The sequence below is a fragment of the Pinus tabuliformis genome, chromosome 7 (assembly GCF_031772625.1).
Source record: "Pinus tabuliformis cultivar Carrire ecotype Pingquan chromosome 7, CPIR1, whole genome shotgun sequence".
Lineage (NCBI taxonomy): Eukaryota > Viridiplantae > Streptophyta > Pinopsida > Pinales > Pinaceae > Pinus > Pinus tabuliformis.
In genome coordinates, this window is record NC_142293.1 from 1,813,130,606 (window position 1) to 1,813,148,348 (window position 17,743).

Genomic DNA, 17,743 nt, shown 5'->3' on the forward strand with positions numbered 1-17,743 from the left:
ATCTTGTTCATCTCCTTTGGCTAGATATAAATTGAATTGACCACTTCATTTTGCCCCACCCTAGACCTCTCTCTCATTGATCTCATCTCCTTTTTCTACTACAAATCTGAGCTTATACAACTCTCACAACCAACTCCTACAAACCTGTAATTAGTTCCTAGACTAATGCAACAACTTCCATTTTAATAAAACTATCCTTATATCTAACTTATGACTCATTCAACTACTAACTACAAATAAAAACTGCTCTTTCAAGTCATCCATTTATTTAGGCATATCATTAACTGACACCTAAAAACTAAATAGATTCCCTATCTACGCTTGCTAAGAAATAAACATTATTTTACATGAAATTTTACAATGGCCCCTTCTTGGGCTAACAGTTAGACCTTTATGTTTGATTAGATACTTCGAGCTTGATCTTTGAGAGTGAGTGCTCCTGCATCACTCAATTTTGATTCTTGCTTTGTAAATGAGTTTGTTCCTAATGTTTAGGAGTTGTTTAGATCTAGAATTTTCCTAGATTGGTGTGTGGTTGAGATATTCTCTCAAACAAGTAATTGTGTGTCCACTATAATCTACCTATCTTGAGACAGCACTACATGTATTTATATGTAACATTATTTGATGTGGATAAGGAATTAGTGTGCATTATTCAAATTTGATCTTGGCATCAAATCCCATATGGGTCTAGGCCTTGCCACTGGTGGGTCGAGGGAAAATAAGAATAGTGTTTTGTATAATGCTATTGTTCGGGTTGTTTGTCCATCGGTTTTCGATTTGTTTAGTGCCTATGTGGCTAATTCAAAAGAAATCATGTTATGCTTGCTACTGGACTGAATCGTGGAGACTCTTGTGGTGAACCCGATGTGATGGGGCCGAGGGAAATAGAAATAAACTTGCTTTGTGGACACATGTTTCTAGAGTTTTCAGAGTTTTCTATTGATTGCATTGATGTGACTTTGGAAGAGTCATTGTCCCACCTATTAATGAAGTTGGCCGGTAAAACGTGTGATGGTGCGTCTAACCTGCACACCTAGAGAAGAGTTGTAGGCTCTCGAGAAGCACTGATGGTGTCTCTAGATCCATAGATTTGTGTTCGTTGGACAAACACTGTTGTAGGGAATTGTTGGAAAGTGATGACCACTAGTTGATTGATAAAACAAACTATATGTTAAGTGCTTCGACATTATCCAGTTTCTATGCAGATTAATGGTAATGACTACTTCGATAGCCACAACAACAACAACATACTTGTTGAGAATTTATATTACCATCAACTGTAGATACGTGAGTATTTAAAATCCGAGATCAATGTTCTTGAAGGAATCTTATGGCTAGGTTTGTGCGACTTTGGAAGAGCCACAAAATGATGGGGATGCATGAGATGATAACCTAGTGGAGCCAAGTCTTTATGGCATTGTCCATGGTGGAGTGCCTTTCTCGATGGATTTTCCTTGTGAGAAGAAATTATTGATTGTGCATATGTGAGTGAGTCGAGGTCATGTGGAGTTCGTGTGAGTGAGCCGAGGGTGTGTGGAGCCAGTAATAGTTTTCCACCATGGTTTGACTGTGTCAAGCATGTAGTTGTCCAACATTGTTCAAATCCAAAAGATTGTTGTTACCACGCCTTCCCTAATATTTTCTATTTTGGGGCTTTTGTTGATGTAAGCCTGCATCAATTTTTTTAGAAAGTTGGTTGTGCGTTTTTCTCACTGATGCAACTGTAGCATGAAGCATGTGAAGTGGTTTGAGGGCGTTGTTTCGAGTGAAAGAGTTGATGGGCCTTTATTAGAGATCTGATTTTGGAGCATTTATTAACATTGTTGGAATGCAGACTTTCTTTTAAAGATAGTTTCCCTTTGATAAGTCACTCAAAATTACACAAAGCTAGAGACATTCTCATAAGTGGCTTCATCCCTTTTTGTTTTCTTTTCAATCGGATTTCCATGGGAGCTACGAAAATGAATGGACTGCTTAGATTATAAAACACTCTTCCTCATCTTTGTATGTATAGCAAGCTAATATAAATTCAATTGTTTGTTTCAAAGCATGGTTGTTTGTACATGTTTGGGTAAATGATATTTTTATGGTGAAAGTATCTTGGAATTAAAATCAATATACATAGTTAGATTAACCATCTCAATATGAAATTATTTTTGTTAGATTTAGCTACTCTAACAAATGATAGGTTAACCATGGAGCTCCAAGATTTAATTAGACAAAGATGCCCATGAAGTGAACAATTTCAAAAGATGAGGTAAAGGAGTAGTAACATAGATTATGTTGGACAACCAAGTGAATGTTTGTTTGAGTTTTTAGAATAGATTCATGACTGTGATAAAGTATGAGTCATACATTATAATTATAGCAAGTCTACATGTCATATATTTCTTTGTAATTGTCTGTTGTGGTCATTGAATTTTTTTATGTACCTACCATCTTCTTAAGGTTGGAATATATTAAAAAGGCATATGGATGTAAGACCCAAAGAGGCATGCATATCCATTTTTTATGTGTTCCCTAGTGACATCAAGCTATGGAATCAACCACTCGATAGGTACGATGGTGGTAGGTGTACTCGTATCTAAGCTTGATATGTAATCAAAGAATTGAGTCTTCGAATGGGGGGGGGGGGATTGTGAGATGGAATAATCTCAAAGTGTGAAGGACCAAGTCAAATAGAGTTCATCAAGAAGTTGAATGAACCATACATTGTTTGGTAGAGGGGCCCTGACCTAGTTTCAAAGTTAGCTGCACCAACCAACAAAGCCGTAAATTGTTGGCCCTTTCAGCAACAACCCGCATATCTCAAGCTACAGTCTAACACAAAGCAATATTGGGGGATGTTAGAACCATGTTTCTCATCCAAAGTTCTGTGTGATGGGTTCCTATGGCTTCTAGGGCTTAGTCTATCTTCGTGAACCCTAACCCTTTCGCAACAGTTAATAGCAATGCTATATCTTCGCCAAGGTCATTAAACAGTCATAAAATGCATAAATTCCACTAATATATTCTTTTCACACATCAAATAGACATTTATTCATACAATTCCAGATATAGAGCTAAAATACTTAAATTGTAGAAGTAAATATAGATAAACATATACACAAAGTATGGATCAAAACTCTCTTTATTAGATGTGATCTTCAAAGTATAAACACTTCTTCCCTGTGCACTCAGCTGCAGGGGCCCGCATGCTCGGCTTGCAGACTTACCAAGGTCTCCGTAGACTCAGCTTCAAGAGCTTTTCCCTTCATCTAAGTATAGGAAACAAACTTTCCTATCGTAGCTTTCTTGCCCAAACAATGATCTTCTATCTTAAGTTACCATCCTAGACTCACTATGAATATTCTATTTATAGCCTTTTCCTTTTACAATACAATGCTCTGCGGACCATGGGCGGGTCTCAAAACCTTCTTAACACCTAACAACCTAAGGGACTAAAGCCACTTTGACTCTTATTATCTTCACACTCAACTTCCATGAATCATGGAGACTTTACATTATATAAAAGGATATATAAAATTTAACCCTAGGTACCCCATCCCAACAGGGCCCTAACAAAATTTGGTGGCTCGTCCTCGAGTCACTCAGCTAGCACTTCAATCTTCACTTGGAGTTCGTGAAATTCAAACTTCAGAACCTCTAGATCAACTGTTCCCTGTGTAGCTTCCTACTACACTTCCTTAATTAATTTCTTTATAGTAGGGCCTTTCACTGCGAGGCCCATGGTCCTTTGAGTCTGCTCCATGCCCTTAAGCTTGCTTTGCATGGATAGATTCAGCTGGCTAGCCTCCTCTATCCAAGGCTGTGTTCTTTTCCTCAGAATGGCCTCTTTCTGGTGCAACTCTTCAATTTCACTTTGAGTCTTCTTCCCTTCATGTAGTCTCACAAACCGCTACGTTGGTGCCAACATTTGTGCATTCAATTTAATTACATCAAACTGCATTTTTTTTCTCTCGGTTCTATGCCAATATTCTATAGAGTGGGGTATTCTTGCAGTGAAGTCCATAGCTCCATGGCATGCTTGAACAACTCTGTGCTGTCATTGGCTACTACTTCTAGTGTGGCCATTCCTTCCTTTATAGCAGCTCCGCATTTCTTTCATACCTCTCGCGTAATTGTCAACTACAACTTCAATTGCAGCTCTGAAATTTGTAGCAATAACTCAAGTCAGACTCAGTCAATTTCATCTTTGGACTCTTTGACTGCTCTAGCCAGATTTGTGATCTTTTCTATCAGTGCTGCATCAGCTGCAATGTTAAGTTCAGGCAACTCATTACACACTTGTGTAATTGCTACTTCTAAGTGCTGGCTGCATGTAGGAATTTCTTCCTTCTCCCTCAGTGGCTGTGCCTTTTCTTCAAAGATCTGCTGGTTTTTCATTTTTACTTCATTAATCACCCATAGCATGCGCTGCTCCATGACCCTTAGCTCATCTGATACTCCTTGGTGCAACTCATGCAAGGTTTCGATAGGGAGTGCTGTGAGGTTAAGGCCCAGATTCTTGATCTGTGAGAGTTGGGATTTTGCCTCATCTGTTTCTGCATGCAGGGCCCTATTTGGAAATTGAATCACAAGGAGATCTAAGGTCCACTCCATGTCCAACACTGTCGCGTTCGCTTGATGCTGACTTGCCTGAATCATGCTCTCTTGGCCTACACTCACTTGTACTCGACCTGTCTAGATTTGCATCTCGCACAGATCCTTCTGTACATTTCACAGTGCCCACTAATATTGCTACTCAAACTGGGTCCATAATTCTGTTGTGGCATCTCGGACCTTGTCGCCAATTTCGTCTAAGCCCCCTTTAGTGAGGACTAACGGATCCACATGGGTGAATTTATCCGACTTCTATTTCGTCTCTAGCCCCGAGGTTGGCTTGAGGGTGATAAGTAGTACTTTTCTAATGATAGACATGGAATTCCTCAAGCATCACCGCAATGGTCTCATTTAAGAACTGCTTGCCCCTATCACTCATTAATATCTTAGGGCAGCCAAATCAAGACAAGGTAAACTCAAAAATAAACTTCGTAGTAGTTTCGAGGCTACAGTCCTTTACCATTTTCACTTCCACCCATTGCTTCAAGTATTCAGTTGTAGTAATAATGTATCATGTGCTGGTTTTTTTCACCAGTGGCTGGATTACACCCACAATATCAATTGCCCATTTGTCAAACACCTGCAAATTTAGCTGTTGATTTAAGAGAAACTCATCCCTCTGTGATGGTTTCCCTATCCTTTGGTAAGCATTGCCCCTACAATAAGATTTTTAATCCTTATGCACTGTTGGCCACCAATGCCTCCCACATAGGATATTTTGCGTGGTCGCTTTGCCTGCATAGTGTCCTCCCACCACTCCTCCATGTTCTTTTGCGAGGATTCTTGGTCGTTCAAAATCTGGGACATATTAGTGAAATATTTCATCAGAGCCCACTTTATATAGGTGTCTAGTGATCATAGAAAATCAGCCATGCGAACCACCAACTCCTTCTTCTGGTGTGTAGAATATCCCTCTCGGGCTATGCTAGTTCTTAAAAACTAGATTATATCAAAAAAGTGATCGTCTACAACACGAACAACAAAGATCTACACATCTGGAAATCCTTCTTCCAGACTGATAGGCTCATCACTAGTCTCAATCTGGAATAGATGGGGAGGACAACATTCAATTGTCCGGGCTTCACAATCACCTCAAAATCATACCCGTGAAAGAGCAACAACTATCTACAGATCTTCCCCCCAACACATGCTTATTCATGAGGTATTTTAGAGAAGAATGGTTTGTATACATCTTGAAGTGTGCACCTAACAGATAGTGTCATAATTTCTATAGTGCATACACCATTGCTAGTCCTTTCGAGTAGTTATTCTCTGCCTTTGACAATTTCCTAATCCAAAATTCTACAAGATGATAAATATCGCCTTCACCTGTTTGGGTCAGCACCGCACCTAGCGCAATACAAGAAGCATACCCATGAACATGAAACTCCATTTTCCAATCTAGGAACACCATAATGTCGTGTCCTTCTTCAACAGTTTCTCCATTAGTGTGGTGATTTGCACATATGCCTTGATAAAATTTCTATAATACCCAATTGGGCCAATGTCACATGCAACTATTTTCGTTTTTCGGGGCCTCCAAGTTAACAATAACAACTATCTTTATAGGGTCTACCATCAATCCCTGGTTGCAAACCACATGACTTAGGAATTTTCCATAAGGAACATAGAAGATGAATTTTTTTTCAGATTTAGGGCGTTCTGATTTCTGCGACAGGTATTTGACGCAAGGCATAGACTTGCAACATGGTGCTTTACCAAACCAAATAATGTCCAATCATCAAAGTAGACTTCTAAGAACTTGTCAATTACTTCCTTAAAAGTTGTAATTACTACCCTTGAGAAGATCGCAGGTGCATTCTTTAGTCCAAATGGCATTACCATGTATTCAAAACACCCCCATTTTGCTGTGAAGGTGGTATTGTTACCATCCTTCGATGCGATCTTGAGATAATGGTACCCCGAGTACCCATTAGTGAATGGGTAGGCTTCCTACCCTCCAACATTCTCCAATACTTCATCTTTAAACGACATTGGAAATAGGTTGTGGACACACATATCATTTAGCTTACTCAGATCGATGCATATCAAGATTTCATCTTGTTGCTTCTTTTCCTGGACTACCATAGGACTCACCCAGTCTGATTCCTGCGTAGGCTCAATGATCCCAGCCTCTAGAATTTTGTCCAACACTTTGCACACCTTTTCCTTATATTTGGGATTCAAATGGTAGGGTCATTATTTTACAGGCTTCATGTTTGACTTAAAATTAATATTCATTAAACCCAGTTTCCATATTATCCCTTTCAGATCCAAGAATTTGGTGGGAAACAAGTCCTGGCATTCATGGAGAAGTTCAGTGACTTTATCAACTGTATCCTCATCACAACAGTTTCCTATTTTCACAAATTGTGGTTGTGCATCCAATGCAATGTTTACCTCTCTAGTCTTCAAACGATCTACTATGTCAGGCACTCCTTCTTTGGGTCCTTCAACCTCGCACTGTCCTTCAGACTTTGGAATGTTGATATTTCTAGGGTCATCTTCTTCTTCATCTGCGGTCATGTTATAACATTCCAGCGCATGGTGCAGCTACATATTCTAGTCTAGTTGAACCCATTCTACCAGTTCCTCAGGCATTGTAAAGATTGCAGCCTTAATTTCTTGGAGTGCATCATCAATACATTCAAATCCATCCTCAAAGCTAAAGGTCAACAGGAAAATTTCCTTCAAGATATCCCACTCGGTCGTCCCATGGTACAACTCAGTCTCTAGGTATTCGTTCATCAAAATGGTATCCAAAGTGTGACAAAAGATGTGCACCCATTCAGGTTGAGGTTCCTCTCCCCATGCTTTACTCCATCATGCCAAATTATCACACGAATCATTTTTTCGTGTGTATTTTTCCTTTATATTGGTATTGGCATACCCGAACCTCAACTTCATCATTCTCCTGTATTGACGTTAGATCCAGTGCGTGCAACTGATACTCTTCTGGCACATCCCTTTCAAACTTATCCAAAAAATGGTTAACACCATATAGACCATAATAATGTGGAAAATTTCGTAACTCCATGGATATGCAACGAAGCAATTGCGTCAACATGTTGTAGCGTAGTGAGGAGACTTCGTGCAATCTATTCTACCAATTCTCAAGCTCCTCGTTGGAGTCTAAAGTGCAGGAGCTATCTTTATCCCAAGTGATTCATCCATTGCCTATAGGATTAATCCAGTCCTTGTTATGCGCAGTGATCTTATATATCTGGTCTAGATCATTCTCTTCCTCGTAATCATGGACTAGTTCTATGTATCGCACACTTTTAGTTGGATCTAATGGAAAAATTACTTACAGTGCCTTCCTCTCAAATGTCATTCTGCGTTTATTAAGATTAATGACCACATCCATGTCGAAGGCCCAATCAATGCCCAATAATGTAGGGTAAGGATTACTATCATCCACTATCTTGATCACTTCAAAGTCGGCTTGCGCATTCGCTCCTTAAATATCCACCGTAACCCCATACAGGCGCCCCATAGGAGTAATATTATGTTTATTTTCCATGCGTAGTTGGATATGAGACTACTACAACGCAAGTCTTCCCATTCTCTTCCAAGTCTATTTTGGTAGCACATTTGCATCAGATCCTAGATTGAGAATTAACTGATCCATTTCGTGCTCTCTTATTTGCTACGTTAGCCTCATTTCACAACTTGTTCGCTTCTTGCTTTCACCCACCTTTCCTACTGCGCATTGTTTTTTAGGAGTCTTAACATTGTACAATTATCAATCAACTCTTGGAGCTCTTCTACCACCTTTATATCTTATAACAACTTCATACAAGTCTTCAAGAAGGTAGCTAATATCAAAGGATCTACATCTTGTAGTTCATTTTTTTTGCTAGACTTCTCTTGACTTCCTGAGGTAGTGATGCAGGCGTCCCCCAACATATACCCATACTTAGCAAAATGATGCAAGGGTTACCCAACATATACCCATAGTATGCATAAAGATGCATCCACACAATTGTCTTAGGTATTCAACTCTCTAAGGAGTCAAAACTACAACCATCAATGGTTAAGGCCCTTTTAGCCACAGTTCCTTTGTATTGGAACTCAATCACCCTGCCTTAACCTGCCAATCAGGACTATTAACCCATTCAATTTTGTTTAACCTTCATTATCCTTTTTATTAAAGGTTGCCTCAATCTCTCTTATCGGGAATTCAAAACCCTTCTAAGCCTTAGTTTAAGCCTTCAAAACCCTTTACACACACATATATAACCTTCCCTTCACTTAATGTTGGTTAATATATATTTTATACATAAAATACCTTTATCGGCGCTATTTCCTTATAAAACCTTTACAAAGGGAAATGTATGAAAATCATACCTTTTCCGCCTTTCGTACAACTTCTACATAGATTCTGAGGCTGTAAATATATCGCAATCAGCTATCGGCTCCTTCCACGGTCTTACCACTTGTGTGTTGTATCACCCCTTCCCTTTTGATATGCAACTATCGGGGGTGGTAATATAACACATAAGCCTTAAAAGGCTTGGCAACACTTTTTCACAAATACAAAGGAAAACCCCACTCCGAAACACAAAAGCGGATTTCAAATGTTATACGTTTGCCACTATATCTGTCGTCGGGTCCGCTCCTTCGCTATACTCTCCATCATGCCACTCTTCTCCTATGTCGATCTCCGATTACTCGATCACTGATCAATCTATTTGTGATATCGCAATATCGTTGTCATCCCTTTGCTATTCCGCCGGTGCGAACCCTTTGCGTCCTCTGAAATGTGATTGTGATTTCGATCGTGACTGTTGATTTGGTCCCAATCCAACGGTCCACGGTCAGTCAGCCATCGCTTGTCGATGCCGATGCCTCCAAAAGGAATTCACTGACATGATATGATGAAGACCGTTGATCTCACAGATCTAACAGCTCCTGAGTGACTAACTTCACTTCTTCGCTTGTTCCTCTACTTGTAATTTTTTTGCCATTTTCAATGTTTCCGTGGTTTCCAGGTTTTCCCAAGGTTCCTCCTTACACTCTTCTGCTGCTCAATTCATTCTCATTTGAGCTTAACTCTACGTGTTCCTTCAATCACTATCCTTTTTGACTTGACCAGTTCCTTTGAATGGATTCAAAGACCCATTATAACCCTCTATTTTATTCTTCTTCTCTATGCAAGTCTTCAAAACGCTGCTATCTGTTTCCGCTGCTCAACTCCATCAAAGCTTGATTTTATGTGAAATCTCACTTTGCTATTTCACCCCAAAGCTTCCTTTGATCTTTTACTGGATTTAATGATCCACTACAAATCTCTGTATCATTTTCTCCCTCTGCGTGTTCTGCAAAACTCTGCCTAGAACCCTGTTATAGAACCTACAAGTTCATATACAATTCAACACTTGAAACACGCATTCCAACTTGAAGTTGAATTGATTGTATTAATAAATATCAACAATGATTAAAAAATGAGACTTTTATCTCTCACAGGCCTGATCTTCAATATCTGTGGCCTCCTCTCTTTAGCTCTACCCATAGGCTTACATATATGCCCAGAGTTGTTCAGTTGAACTATTCCTGGGTTGACTCCTAGATTTGCTAGACTGACTCCTAAATCCTTTGTCCACTTCTAATCTAACTAAGTCTTAAAAGCTCTCTCTTGTTCATTGAATCATGGAACTGTCAAAAGAGTCCTAATTGACTTCTAACTCTTGTCATTTATTCACCACTCATGTTCTCATTTATTTGAGAGCACTAACAACTTCTCTCATTATCTAATTAAATCACTTAAAAGCCTAAATATTACATTAAATTGAGACTTAGGTAACTAATTTCCCTAAAACACATGACCCCTTATTTGTACTAATTACAATGTTTTTCTCTTGGGTTGAATGCTCCTTCATTAGACTCCTAGAGTAGAAAATATTCATGATCTCCTGATCATGTGTCTTCTGATCTTTGTCTTCTTGGATCCCATACTTTGTTCTGTAACGGCCCAAATGCCTTGTCCCTTTGCTGCTGTTGTATGTCTGTTTTCTTTTGCTCCATTTTCTTCTCCTTGTCAATCAGATTCAAACTTTGATTAATCATGCTTCCTGTTGTTACCATTTTCCTCCATTTGAGTTGCTGCATCATCAACTTCCACATTTCTTCAATTTCTCTTTCCAGTAAATATTTGGATTGGTCCATATTCTGCTACTTACTTCTTGCTCTTTTTCTTTGCTTCAGGTTGCTATTGTTGTCTCTTATGCCAACTCTTGCTTTTCTTACTATTCTGACTCCTATGTTGGCTTTTGTACTAGCTTCTACTTTGCTAGCTACCTGTTTAGACATTGCCTCCAATTTTGCTACCTCCCTATCATCCTTACCCTCTTTCATGATTGAATCATGATTGTCCAGCACTCACTCCAACAATTTAACATCTCTGTTCCATGGATTAAATTTTCCCATGGATTCTTCTTCTTTCATCTTTACTTGGTTGTTCACTTGTGCGAAATTTCTTCCAGCATTTGCAACAAAACCTGCACTCACAAAACATTTTTTATAATCTAAAACATAAGGCTATTGTGCCTTATTTTCCTTTGGCAACAACTCAGTTTGCTGCTTTTTTTCTTTCTCCTCTGTCAGCACATCAGTATGCTGATTTGAAATCTCAAAAGAATTCATGAGGCTGCCCATTAGTCTCTCTTCCACACCATCTATTCTATTGATGCCCTCCTGGTCTTGTCCACCATAGTGAACTCTTTCTCCTGCAATCACGGTGTCATACTCTGAATTCTCTAGCAAATATTCCAACAATGCAATTTCTTTGTGGTACTTTGGAAGTATCTCATCATCACTTCCAATCCTAAGTTCTTTTTGCTACAAAAAGTCATTGCTTCTCTTATTTAAGATACATTCTTCATCCTGTTCTACTTTAGAGATTTTATCTTTTGAAATATACTTTTCCATACTTCTAGCAGCTTCAAAAGATTGTTCATCCTCTTCAAAACACTCTTTTATGAATACCCCTTCTCCCTTTGCCAAGTCTTCTGCATAGACTTCTTCCTTCTTAACATCTTTCAATATATGTCTTTATTTTTCCTTGATTGTCTCAACAACTTCCATGGCTATTTCCACTGTGCCTATCATCATAGTGAATTGATGATCCTTTACTATGTTTTCAGCTAACATAGTCTCTTCTTCAAGTTTTCCTTCAGTCTCTTGCGATTTATCTTCGTCAAGAGCTATCCTTGTTTTTCCATTTGCATTAATATAATCCTACATTTGTTCTACATCCACAGACAAACTATCAGTTTTAAAAACATAAGACCCTGTGGTCCCACTTGATGTTTCAACCATCATATCTCCTTATTGTTCCAAATCCTTCATATGATTCAAAAATTCTTTGATGTTCTCTTCTTCAATCTCCTCAAGTCCTTCACTTGGTTTCTTGATATCTTCCTCCAACTGTATATGAGACTTATCTATCTCATCTTCTTTCAAAATAGAATTTAGATTATGCTTGTCTTCTTCCTCCTTTATGACAATATCAGCAAATTGTCCTTCACTTGTTTCACCCGCAACCATACACAAATTGTCAGATTTAAAACCATGTGACCCTTTGGCCTCACTTGAAGTTTCAGTCTTCAAGTCTTCATCATCACTCAGAACTTCACCCTATATTAGCATCTCCTCATGCTATTTTTAACTATCCCAATAGTCCATAAGATCTTCACTTGATCTCCATTTTTTATCTTCAGTGCCAGAATTTCTCCTTGTTCTGGTTCACAAATGGACTTTTCCATTTCCATCTCAACTTCCTTGAGTTTTCCCATCAGCCATTTTACTTGCTTTCATTGTAGCCTCTTCTGCATCTTATGCCATTCCACTGGCTTCTTCCTCAAGATCCAACCTAGCCTTTGGTTTTCCTCTAGTATCCTCCTAAATGCATTGAGTTGTTTGTTTAACTCTGTAATCTCTTTGTCAATTTCCTCTTGACTCATCCTCTTTCCATTCGCTTTGGCATCCTTCTTCTCATATCTTCTGTTGTGGCTTCTCTCTGAACCTCTGTTATGACTATCAGTAGTCATATTCTTCTCCTCTTTCTTCATGAGCTCCTCACTTATTTACTGTGAGATGCATTAAAACCTCTGCAACAACAAGTCCTCCTTGTTGTAACTTACCTCACCAAGCTCTCCTCACTCAGTCTTTTGGTAAGCACGGTCCTTTGTCTAGAACCTCCTCTTAAGCAACACCTTTGCTCCTTCTAGGCTTTTGCAATCTCTCACTCTCTCTTGAGAACACTTCAGCTGTCCTCTTTCACTACAACAAAACCAGCGATTTGCGCCAGATTTAGCGCCAGATTTTAGTGCATTTTTTTTGTAATTGTGATGAGCAACCTGGCGCTAAATCTGGCTCTATTGTACAATTTTTAAAGCGTCCTTTTTTGCACCTGATTTTGCATCTTTTTTCACGCTAGATTTTGCATCATTTTTTACACCAAACTATGCATCATTTTTTGCGTCAAATTTTGAACCAAGATTTGCATCTTATTTTATGACAGGTTTTGCTTCTAGTTTTGTGTCATTTTTTGCATCTATTTTTCATTCTCTTTTGCTTCCTATTTTGTGTCATACTTTGCTTCCATTTTTGCACCATCATTTGCATCAAGTTTACACTGTATTTTGAATCCAATTTAACGTCTTTTTATGCATCCATTTTGTGTCAGTTTTTGCATCTAGTCTTATGCCAAGTTTTGTATCTAGTCTTACACTAGTTTTTGCTTCTATTTTTGCACCAGCTTTGGTGCCTATCTTTGCACCATGTGTTGAATTTGATTTAGCACCAAATTTTGCATCCATTTTTGTGCCCATTTTTGCATCTTTTTTTGGACCATTTTTTACATCCACATTTACGTTTGATTTGTCTCCATTTTTCCCATCTCATTTTGCACCATATTTTGCGTCATTTGTTTCATCCAATTTTGCATCATTTTTAACACCATCTCTTGCATCTAATGTTACATCATTTTGAGCATCCAAATTTGCATTTATATTTTCATCTTATGTTGAGTCATGTGTTGTGTCCACCTTTGCATCTTATTTTGTGTCTAATGGTACATTCAATTTAGAGCCATTTTTTACGTCTACTTTTGTATTTGTTTTTGCACCAAGTTTTGCATCCAATTTTAAGCTATTTTATGCCCCTTTTTGCACCATTTTTCTGTGTCTACTTGTGTCCAATGTTGCACCATTATTTACACCGACTTTTTCATCCAATTTTGCATTTTTTTGGTGTCTAGTTTTACATCGTTTTCACCATCCAAATTTGCATCTTTGTTTGCCTCATTTTGTGTCCACATTTGCATATAATTTTGTGTCTGAGTTCGAGCCTAAATTTGCATGTGATTAGGAATCATTTTTTACATCCAATATGGCATCCTTGGTTTCACCTTTTTTCAGCCCCATTTTGCATCTTGTTTTATGTCTTTTCTTACATCTTTTTTTTTTTTTCCTTTTTTGCACCCAAGTTTGCATCCCAAATTTACACCATTATTTGCATCATCATTTGGCATATTAATTTGTAACGTTTTTTGCTTCTTTTTAACACTCAACTTTGCATCTTATTTTACATCTAGTTGTTGTCTTTTTTTGCATCTAATTTGGTGCCCATTTATGTGTCCTTGTTTTTGCCCAATTTGATATCCTTTTGTATGCCATGTTTTGTTCCCTTCTTTGTGTCAACTATTGCACAATTTTTCACTTCTAATTTAAAACACTTTGTATGTCAATTGTTTGCATTTTGTATTAATTCCTAGTTTAACATCCAATTTTACTTTCAATTTTGCATCCATGGTTACATCCGCATTTGACTTCTTATATAGAGTATATTTTTCTTTACATATATGACCCCCTTTATAGATTCATAGTGAAATATATGATAGTTTCTAAATATCATTAAAGCAGATATCACAATTCAAAATGATTTGTAAAGAAATTTAAGAAAAATTGACAACATCCATCCAAAAAATAAGAATGTGTCATTAACAATTTTCAAAACATGTATAAAATAGCAACATAATACTAATACAATCAGTATTATTTTTAATCAAAACAAGTAAAATTCAAATATGATTAACAAATCAAAATATTTCATGAATATCGTTATTCTACGATAAATTAACAACATACATAAATCAAACTCATCGTATGATTACAAAATCAAAATGTCTCATTGATATAGGGTAAATTCACAACACCCATCTAAACATAACAATGTCATTCTACACAATAATTTCTTCATAAAAAACAATGCATGTGCATGCCTAGCTACCACCACCAAGATCATCCTCATGATCATCTTGACCATCCTCATTACTCTGATCCACATCATCACCAACACCGCAACTATCATCATCATCTCCTCCTTCACCACCATCATCCTCATCCTCATCCTCATCATCTCCTGATATATGTTGAACATAATTTGGATCATCATCTTGGCAATCATTACCTATAGCATTCTGACAAAAAAAATCAATATTACATGTTAGTATTAATTACATAACACAACGCATGTTTTTGTTATACAATGTTTACCATAAAATGAGGTAAGATATACTAGCATTTGCACCAGATGTTGCAAAGAAAACGTCGTAAGGCATAAATTGAAAAATACAAATACAACAAAAGAATACTTTGATAAAGAATAAAAATATATTGAATGCTCAAATCAATGCCCCATTAACTGGAAGCATTTACTAGACATATCTATCAACATTAGGATTATACACAATGATCAAGAAATTTTCCATATACAAACAACAACTTCCACAACAACCTTTTGTCACATCCACATTTTAAGACATGCCTTGGAACGTGATTGGAATCTTCCACATTGCCTTTTTCATTATGCAGATAAATCTTCCATATTGATATTTTCATCATGAATATTGTTAGTTCATTGTTGTAAAGTGTTAGTGTGTTAAATTCAATACTATAAGTTCGACAAGTGAAAAACATTCCTCAATTAGCATAATATACATTTTTCTCTCACCGTGTATTTTTCAGTAAAAGAGCACAAGTAACATATTAACATGTATTTTCCCTTCATTATTTTCATCATAGAGCCAAGAAATCTACGCCTTATCTATAAAGTAACAAAAACATTTTGAAATAAGTTTAATATTTCAAGCCAGTGTCTAACCTATAAAGTAACAAAAACTTTTTGAAATAAATTTAATATTTTAAGCAATTGACTAACCTACTTTAATAATTGAAAAATTCTCAAAGATGAATTATACTCCATAATAAGAGAGCCAACATTGGAGCCCATACTTTCACTAAAACCAAAAGAAACACAACCACTTGTTAAGAAGAAATTCAAGTAATAATAATAAAACAAAAATAATAAACATTAAAGTATAAAATGGTATTTCCAACACACAAGTATAAATATACATGCTCTATGTCCATTGTTAGATTAAATGGGTGTGGAGAAAATTAGTAGAGAACCCAAAATTGTATTTCTAATTAGGATGGGTGGAGAAATTCTTTAAATGCGGGTTGTTGTCATTCTAATGAAACCCTTTGCAAAGGGGATGTTAAGATTCTGAGAGAAAAGCTAGGCTTGGTAGAGAACACCTTCCTTGTTTAACATTCCCCTACTGTAACCAAAAGGAAAGGGCAAGAGAAACAATAATTAGGTTTTTGTTCACAAGTTGTACAAAATATATAGGTGCTATTGATGTTTGAGTGAATAATGGGAGAGATTATTTATGAAATTGTGATAAGGCGCACCTAGTTTTGTCAGAAAGATGCATATTAATGACAAGTACATCACATTTAGGTAGCATTTCGTCAAGATTTGTCTCCAATGTTGCTCCAGTTTCCTTTTCCAATTCGGGTCCAATAGAAAGACGGTCGTGGTAAAGAAGCTTACAATTGAAGGGATGTACAAAGGAACGCAATTCAATTCAACATCATGTAATGTTTATTATTATTAGATTGAAATTTTGAAACAAACAACATGCATGCGTAAGAATTATGGAGCACTGATTTTTGAAAAGAAGTTTGCAACATCATGAAGTAGTACTAGATCCTAAGAATGAATACCTTCAAACGCTTAAGTAGTTCTTTGCCAATACGCCCTGCACCAATAGAACCAATAGTTTTCCCTTCTAGATCATATGACTTGTAAGAAATTGCTGCCACTTTCCAATCACCCTCAACAATTTGCTTATATCCAAGCACAAAGTTTCGCATCAATATGAGAATGCGCATTAGCTCATCTTCTGCCACGAACACCACATTACTTTCGCTGATCTTCAACCAATGATGATACAAACAAATCAATGGAATTAAAAAATATATCCAATATAAATAAAATGCGTTTTTTAAAAGTAACTCCTAAAGTGAGAAAAATAAAGTTTAAAAATATAATAATGACAATTGTGTAGTTAAAGTGTAACCAAAACAAAAATATATATACAACAATAGAATAAATAAAATGCATTGTTTTAAAAGTAACTCCTAAAGTGAGAAAAAATAAAGTTAAAAAAATATAACAATGACAATTGTGTAGTTTAAGTGTAACCAAAACAAATATATATATATATATATATATATCTATATATATCTATATATATCTATAGATATATATATATATATATATATATATATATATATATATATATATATATATATATATATATATATATATATATATATATATATATATATATATATATATATATATATATATATATATCAATATAATAAACCTATCAAGTGTGGATCAAGCAGTTTGTGTCGGATTTAGCCCATAAAATGTCATTTTCAAATTTAACAATAGAATAAACCTATCTAGTGTGGATCAAGTAGTTTGTGTTGGATTTAACTCATGAAATGTCATGTTCAAATTTAATGGAGAGGGGTCGATTTAATGGAGAGGGGTTGAGAGTGGGAGCCACTTGTGAAGGGTAAAAATTATTCCGTAAGGCACTTAGTGAGACAGAGCCTTGCACAAACCTATTGATAACATCCTACAATTAGACAAATCATTCTTCCATCAACCATTGGAGCTGATCTCAACCTAAACACAGTTTAAATGATTATAGATATATATATATATATATATATATATATATATATATATATATATATATATATATATATAT

The 17,743-nt window shown here is 36.5% G+C and overlaps 1 long non-coding RNA gene across 1 annotated transcript; it reads right to left on the reverse strand.

Annotated features, from left to right (window-relative positions):
• Positions 1-14,757: 14,757 nt before the first annotated feature.
• On the reverse strand, positions 14,758-16,778 carry LOC149255638 (uncharacterized). The gene is made up of 2 exons (XR_016266396.1): positions 16,680-16,778; positions 14,758-15,088 (listed from the first exon to the last, which is right to left on the reverse strand). It is a non-coding gene; the product is annotated as an uncharacterized LOC149255638 (long non-coding RNA).
• Between the last annotated feature and the right edge of the window lie 965 nt (positions 16,779-17,743).